The following is an 8,297-nucleotide window of genomic DNA, read 5'->3' as shown; positions in this document are numbered from 1 at the left end:
CGCCCCGCCTAACGGCGGACTGGCGGGCCGGCGGGCTAAACCCGCCAAATATCCTCTTTTTTTTAACCTATAACTATTAAATAATATATTTAAAGGCATAAAAAAAATTTCTTCTGTTTTTTACTTTTAACTATTATAATTTCTAAAGGTATAAACAAATTATAATTTTTATATTCACAAACATTAAAGTCTTTGTAATTATAAATATTGTTCCCAAAGCAAAATAAATATAATCCAAAACATAATTATAAATATTGTCTTTAAAACAAAATAAACATAATCCAAAACACTCAATTTTCATCTTCATTCTCTTATAAGTTGGGTTGGGGGAAGTTGGGTTTTGGCAAAAAAATTATAAAAATACCCCTTGCTAAGAAAATACTAAGCCCAGCGGGGAAGCCCGCTTCGCCCCGCCAAAGCCCACCAAAGCCCGCGATTTAGGCGGTGCGGGTTAGGCGGGCTTTTGCTATTTGGCGGTCCCAATTTTCCAGCCCCGCCCGCCTTTTTTGGTGGGTTACATAGGCCGGTCCGACGGATTTAGGCCTGTTTGCCACCCCTAAGTGCCGGTGCTTCTTCGCAGGGCTGCTGTTGTGTTTCCGGAGCGCTGCTGCATTACACAGAAAACAGTTCAATAATGACCCCAAATTATTATCCTATACCATTAATATTAATAAAAAGAATTTTATGTGTGACTTACTCGTTATCAGAAGGGATATAGATATAGTCATCTTTTAGTAACTCTTCCTTATGAGAACTCGGAAGAGATATCGCAATAGGATCTCTAGGGATTGTAAAGAAGGAAGAAGTTAATGTTGAATAATGTTGAATAATTAGAATAAGTTTTGAGAAATCGAAAATTGCACATTGAAAAACTCACATTTTCAAAGGTTGAGAACATGTTTCTTCTCGAACCTCAATTATTTGTAGGTCGGAAACAGGTGTAGTGCTACTGACATTTAAACACAATTTCCGTGTTATTAATTAAACAAAATTTATTACCTAAATCTAAAAGAGCAACATAAATATTTTTAACTTACGCTGGTGGAGTTTTAAAACTTTTCTTTTGATGGATTTTCTTTCTTCGAAAAACTTTTACCGGGGTTTTCGGGGTATTTTTCCTAATAAAAAAGATACTAAATTAAAATCAGCAACCAAGATTAAAAGCAGAGGTCTAGAAACACATGAAATTCATTTCTGGACCCCACTGAACCGAAAGTAAAGGCCACACTGAACAAATTTACCTGGTATTGTCTGGGGCATTCACAGACGGTGTGGAGCTCGCTTGAGTCTGTAAGATAGGTTTGCTATCCAGATTTACAGTCGGCAGTCTAAGGAAGATAAATAAATATTACTCAGTGAATGCAGAGGAATTATAAGAGGTTCTATAAAATGTTAGCAAACAAAGAAAAAGAACTCAATATAAGAAACCGAATCTTACGTCTCAGAAAAATCATTTCGTGCCTCTGTGGAGTCAAACCTATATGGAGCAATGATGAGCGGATAATTTATACGCTTTTTGGCATTGTTTTTAGGTAGTTTTTAGTATGTTTTAGTTAGTTTTTATTATATTTTTATTAGTTTTTAAATAAAAATCACATTTCTGAACTTTACTATGAGTTTGTGTATTTTTCTGTGATTTCAGGTATTTTTTGGCTGAAATTGAGGGACCTGAGCAAAAATCTGATTCAGAGGCTGAAAAAGAACTGCAGATGCTGTTGGATTCTGACCTCCCTGCACTCAAAGTGGATTTTCTAGAGTTACAGAAGCCCAATTGGCGCGCTCTCAATTGCGTTGGAAAGTTAGACATCATGGGCTTTCCAGAAATATATGATAGTCCATACTTTGCCCAAGATTTGATGGCCCAAACCGGCGTTCCAAGTCAGCATAAAAATTCTGGCGTCAAAACGCCAGAACTGGCATAAAATCTGGAGTTAAACACCCAAACTGGCACAAAAGCTGGCGTTTAACTCCAAGAAAAGTCTCTACACATGAAAACTTCAATGCTCAGCCCAAGCACACACCAAATGGGCCCGAAAGTGAATCTCTGTATTAATTACTTATTTCTGTAACCCTAGGCTACTAATTTTCTATAAATAGGACCTTTTGCTATTGTATTTTCATACTTTGGAGATACCTTTTCATATTTGGAACTTATATGTTCACGTTTGAGGCTGGCCTCATGGCCATGCCTAGAGCTTTTATTCTTATGTATTTTCAACGGTGGAGTTTTTACACACCATAGATTAAGGTGTGGAGCTCTGTTGTTCTTCATGAATTAATGCAATTAATACTGTTTTCTATTCAATTCACACCTACTTCTTCTCCAAGATATACTCTTGTACTTAATTCAGTTAAGTCAGAATGAAGGGGTGATCCGTGACAATCACCCAATCTTCGTTACTCGCTTAGCCAAGGTCGCGTGTCTGACAATCACAAAGCGATCTACATGATGTTCAACGTAGTCATTGGACGACAGCTGGAGTATACTCTCTTGGGTTTTTAATCTAAGATTAGAACCTTCGTGGTATAGGCTAGAACTATTGGCAGCCATTCTTGAGATCCGGAAAGTCTAAACCTTGTCTATGGTATTCCGAGTAGGATCTGGGAAGGGATGTCTGTGACAAGCTTCAAACTCGCGAGTGTTGGGCGTAGTGACAGACGCAAAAGGATCAATGGATCCTATTCCAACATGATCGAGAATCGACAGATGATTAGCCGTGCGGTGACAGCACATTTGGACCATTTTCACTGAGAGGACAGGAGGTAGCCATTGACAACGGTGAAACCCAACATAAAGCTTGCCATAGAAAGGAGTATGAATGATTGGATGAAGACAATAGGAAAGCAGAAGTTCAGGAGGAAGAAAGCATCTTCATGCGCTTATCTGAAATTCTCACCAATGAATTACATAAGTATCTCTATCTTATTTTATATTTCATTCATGTCTTAATTATCAATTCTCCATAACCATTTGAATCCGCCTGACTGAGATTTACAAGATGACCATAGCTTGCTTAAAGCCAACAATCTCTGTGGGATCGACCCTTACTCACGTAAGGTTTATTACTTGGACGACCCAGTACACTTGCTGGTTAGTTGTGCGGAGTTGTGACAAAGAGTTGAGATTACAATTGTGCGTACCAAGTTGTTGGCACCATTGATGATCACCATTTTGTGCACCAAGCAAACGTCTCAGAGAAATCATTTTGTGCCTCTGTGGAGTCAAACCTATTTGGATCAATGTTTGTTGTCTGAGCACTATCATTTCTTCTCTTTGATCTCTTTTCTCTTAACATCTCCAACGCCTTTCTTCTTCTTTCTGCAGCACTGTCATTCTCTTGTTCAGTTCTGAAAATTCATAAAATAAGTATCAATGAACCTAAAATGAAAGCATAAATAACCAAAAATATGATTCGAGAAACTTACTCCTTGTCAGATTCAATTTTGCTCTCTGAATCTGTGAAAAGAAGCTTTGCTGATTTGGTTTGTTTTTTGGCCACCCTCCCTGATTGTTTTCTTTTTACTATGGGTGTTTTTCCAATTTCTTTTTCTCTGCAACACAGACAAACACATCAAACTTATACCGGAGACAAATATTAGTAAGAAAATAATTTCTAATGCAAAAGGACCTAACTGACGATACTAACAATCAAGTGAATGAAAATGAGACAATACCACTAAACCGAACGTGATTCATTTGCTGAATAAAATGTGATACACATTCAATCATCAAGAAAAGCATTTCTGCATGCAAAAGGACAAGTGAAGACACTAACAATCAAGTGAACGAGAATTACAAAGCTCAATGAACCGAACGCAATTCATGTGCTGAATAAAACAACATTCAGCAAAGAAAAAAAAAAACTAAACCAGTTCGATATCATACAATCACATAAATCAACATCACCCGATACTTACTGGCTTTTAGATTGGCTTGTGCTCTTTGAATCCGTCGACACATGCTTTCTTTTTTTGCTTTCTTTTGTAACCACCTTCTGTGGTTGTTTTCTTTTCTTTGTTGCTGTTTTTTCAATTTTTTCTTCTCTGCAATATATAAGAACAAGCACATAAGAACAATTTTAACCAAATACAAGTAAAACGAAACCAATATGAACATCAAACTTACTAGTTTTCAGATTCACTTCTGCTTTCTAAATCAGTTTCTATTATTGATTCTGAATCTGTCTCAACAATCTTTTTGTTTTTTAACCAGCCTCTGTTGACTTGTTTTCTTAGCTGGCGGTATTTTGTCAGAATCGGATTTGGATTTAGATTCGGAAAAAGTGTCTTCTTCCGAAGAAGAATCCAGATCAACATTTTTCTTTTTTCTTTCTCCCCTTTTCCTTTCTCTTTCCCCTTCAAAAAAGTTAGTTTCTTCTCCACCTTCTTTCTTTTTGTTTTTTCCTTCTTTTTTTGCTTTCTATACATAAGTCCCTAAAACACAAACTTATTTAGTTAGCAGAGTATTTTAGAACATCTGAAATGAGAAAATACGGTAACAATCAGGTGAAACAAAATGAGCTAAAATAGTGAACCGAACACTAATCATGTCATGAATAATACGTGATAAACATTCATTCATCAAGAAAAAAATTTCTGTATGCACCAGGACTTAACTGAACACACTAAGAATCAAGTGAATCAAAATTTCAAACCCCACTGAACCGAATAACATTCATATGGTGAATAAAATATGATAAACATTTAATCATAAAAAAAATATTTCTGCATGCACAAGGATTCAAATGAACACACTAAATGAAGATCACATTTCAGAATAAGTCGATCTAGTAAATGAAGCAACTCAATCCAATAACCTTAAAATGCAACTAGGAGAAATTTTAGGGGGAAATTTTTGTTTAATTTACCATTGTGTCTATTGCTTCCAGTGAAATCCACTCAAGCATTATCTTCTTTATCCAGTGGGCCACCCACGGTGGCGGGGGAGCATCAGATCCATTCAAGCAAGGAAATTTCGTTTCACGGAAATAAATAAGCATAAAAACAAAAACACAGTCGTCAATAGACTGTTTCTTTTCCTTTCTTTTGTTCTTAATTCCCTTCCTCAAGAAGTTGAGCACATGATTTGCCCAATCCCACTGTCGGATGTTGTCCACAGGAAAGATAGGCGGCTTATGGATCGGGGAGGCCATGCTTACCATTGTCGGCAGCAAGAAGCACTTCTGTATGTAGACGACAAAAGTCCTCCGAAATTGTTGCCGGTTCTCTTCCCCTTCAACACTCATATCCAGGACAGACTTTGTCAAAGTCGCCAACGTAACACATTTGAGGCTGTCAAATATTGCCTTGTCTGCCTCATTCAGTTTGCCATACTCAACCTTTTCAGAAAAATAATTTCCTACAATATTTTAATAGCAACAAATCACCCAAAAAGCCTCAGTTTAATTTTCTGTTCCCAAATGAACCGAAATCAAAGGAATCAATGAACCGAAAATAAGCAGAAAGTGAAAAGTGTATTTACTGCCGTGGTGTATTCCCAACACATCTGCTATCTTGCCAGGTGTTACTATATTTTGCCATGGAGAGTTTTCAGGTATCCATGGTATTTATTATAGCAATCAATCAATTCTCTCAAGAGAGCGTGAGAGACGTTCATTTTCGGGACATGTGCCAGGGCACTGAATCCCATTTTTTCAACTATATCTTTCTTTTCCTGACTCAAATTCTTGAACATTGTTACTATTGCTTTTGTTTGGTATCTGCAATCGTGAGTTTTCTGCAAGATTTCAAAACAGAATGTCATAATATATTTATAATACAAAATAGATTTTATTCGAATCAAAGCGGATAAATATATTTAATATGCTTACGTTATAGCGCGGCTTGTCCTTCTTTGTCATCATTGTCTTCTTCGTTTTTGCTGTAAGGACAAAAAAAATTGGTCAATACTCACTCAATATATTGACAAGCACAAGCATGCATATCTTAATCAAGTGAATGAAAATATCCCAACCCACTAAACCGAACTCACTTGACGCACTGAATAAAATATGATAAATTATGAAACACATAGAAAAGCATTTTTGCATGCAAAAGAAGCTACCTGAACACACTAACAACCAGCTGAATAAAAAATTAATAACTCCACTGAAAAGTGATAAACATTCAATCATCAAGAAAATCATTTATTCATGTAAAAGGACCAAACTGCAGACACTAACAATCAAGTGAATAAATATGACCCACCCCGCTGAATCGAACGTCATTTATGTGTTGAGAAAACCTAATAGACATTGAATTAGCAACAAAATCATTTCTACATACAAAATGACTCAACTGAACACACTAACAATCAAGTGAATGAAAATGAGTAACTCCACTGAACTCAGCAACATGCATGTGCGGAGTAAAATGTTATAAACATTCATTCATCAGGAATAGTATTTTTGCATGCAAAAGAAGTCAAGTGAACATACTAACAATCAAGTGAGTAAAAAATAGCAACTCCACTGAATTGAATAAAAATAAGAATACATTTCATTTCAAGCCTTAGTTGCGCTGTAAAAATGGAATGAGAATACGTCGATCTACTAAACGAAGCAACTCTATCCAGTAAACCTAAAATGCAACTAGGAGAAACGGGAGATTACAATATTTAAAATTAATAGTAGTTTTTCTCATACCTTCGTCAGTCTCTGTTGCTGTGGTGGTTCATTTTTGCTTCTTTCTTGCAAAATCTTCTCGCGATTCTTCTCTAGTAGTGGTTTTCGCAAAAAACGTGAGTAAAGTTTGAGTGATTTTGAGAGAAATTCGAAGAGAACGAGCGGTTTCGTGTAGTGGTTTTGTGTTGAAGAAGAAGTAACGGTTTTTTCATAATGAAACGCGAATGAAGCAACGAGAGGTTTCGTGTCTCTTTGGCGCGTGGAGTCACGTTTTATTAATGAGCGTAAGTGAATTTGGGCTTGGGCCAACTTAAATAACTTGGATACACATTTTACATGGATGTGTAGCATGAATGTTTTGTTTTTTAAGAAAAATTATTACTCGATGAAATACAAAAAGAAAATCATTCTTAAGAATCAAATTTCTAATTTTCTTCAAAAGACCAAAAGGCAATTTTATCCTCAGTTAAAAGGTTTTACACCGAGTCAAATCAGGTGCCACACAAAATTCGCTTAGCCTTTTACAGCCACGCTGTTTCACTCATCTCTCTCTCTCTCTCTAACAACCTTTCTCAAGCTCCCCCAGTGGAAACAATATTAGCAGCTAAAAAGGTGCTACACATTCATTCGTCGCCACTGATTGAGGTTGGAGCTTTCTCATTATCTTTTTATTTTTGCCGCTTCTGCTATTACATTTTTTTTCTTTTCGTTTGGTCTTTGTTTGATCTTTTAGTTTAGCTTAGTTTCGATTCCTTCAATTGTAGAGAGAAATCTTATGCATCTCGCAATAAGTTAGTTATGCCGCGTCGAAATGCCTGCTCTAATAATTTTGTTAGCTGGTTAACGGTTCTAGTTTGTTTCGTTTTCTAAATTAATTTAGTTTGGTTAATATATATTGTTTTTTCTGGAAGTTTTTTGGGGAATGATTTCGGGTGTTTGAGAGAGGTTAAGCCAGGTTTGTGTTTGGTGATTCATTATGCAACTACGTGTTTGGATATGGATTCACATTTAAGAGCTCTGTGAATTGGGAGTTTGGAGCTTGGATTGAGTGAAAAGCTTGTGTCTGATGGACGGCTTTAGTTTGCAAAGACCAATGGCTAAGGTTAAACTCATTCAATGGTAGAAAAAAGAATTGTTTTATGCACAAGGTGAGAAGTGATTGGAAGACGGGAATTGTTCTTGGGAATGTGTTTAGTATATGTGCTATAGTTTGGCTCAGTACAAGAAAAGTATTTGCTTTCCTTTATTATTTTTTATTTTTTCCATTCGGGCTTTGGATATCATTGGAGCATTGCTGTCTTGGTAGGTTATTAGATGTGCTTGATTCATTTTATCATAAAATCCATGGGTTATGCTTAGTGTGTTGCTATGACAGGCAGGGGACTTTCCTGGAAGTGTTTGCACATCTCAGCGATGGTGCCCTTGAGATTTTAGAGTTGTTTTGTACTTTTGTTCTTCAAACCTTCTTTATAAGATAAAATGTAAAGTACTGATTTGGTCTTCAAGATTTTTGTCAAAAATCAAAATTGTTTCCAAAATTGTTTTATTTTCCAAATGTCCCTAATGTTGCAATAAACTTTCAAAGTGACCTTCCATTAAGAAATGTTAATTTTTAGACAAATTTGCTCCTAGTGAGTCCCCAATCATCACTAGACCTAAATCCCAATCCTAATA

At 36.1% G+C, this 8,297-nt stretch overlaps 1 protein-coding gene across 7 annotated transcripts in view; it reads left to right on the top strand.

Moving 5' to 3' along the window:
* The window catches only part of LOC107617892 (WD repeat-containing protein 48), an 18,859-nt gene continuing 17,670 nt past the window's right edge, over positions 7,109–8,297 (top strand). For 3 of the 7 annotated variants that reach the window (XM_021112375.1, XM_021112376.1, XM_021112377.1), the window contains exon 1: positions 7,115–7,268. The gene's annotated coding sequence lies outside the window, so the exon portion shown is untranslated. Of the gene's footprint in view, positions 7,269–8,297 lie in introns of all 7 variants that reach the window. The other 4 variants (XM_021112380.1, XM_021112381.1, XM_021112378.1 and 1 more) reach the window with 3 other exon arrangements.

This window comes from Arachis ipaensis, chromosome B09 (assembly GCF_000816755.2).
Source record: "Arachis ipaensis cultivar K30076 chromosome B09, Araip1.1, whole genome shotgun sequence".
Taxonomy (NCBI): Eukaryota; Viridiplantae; Streptophyta; class Magnoliopsida; order Fabales; family Fabaceae; genus Arachis; species Arachis ipaensis.
This window is presented reverse-complemented; position numbering and strand designations above follow the sequence as displayed.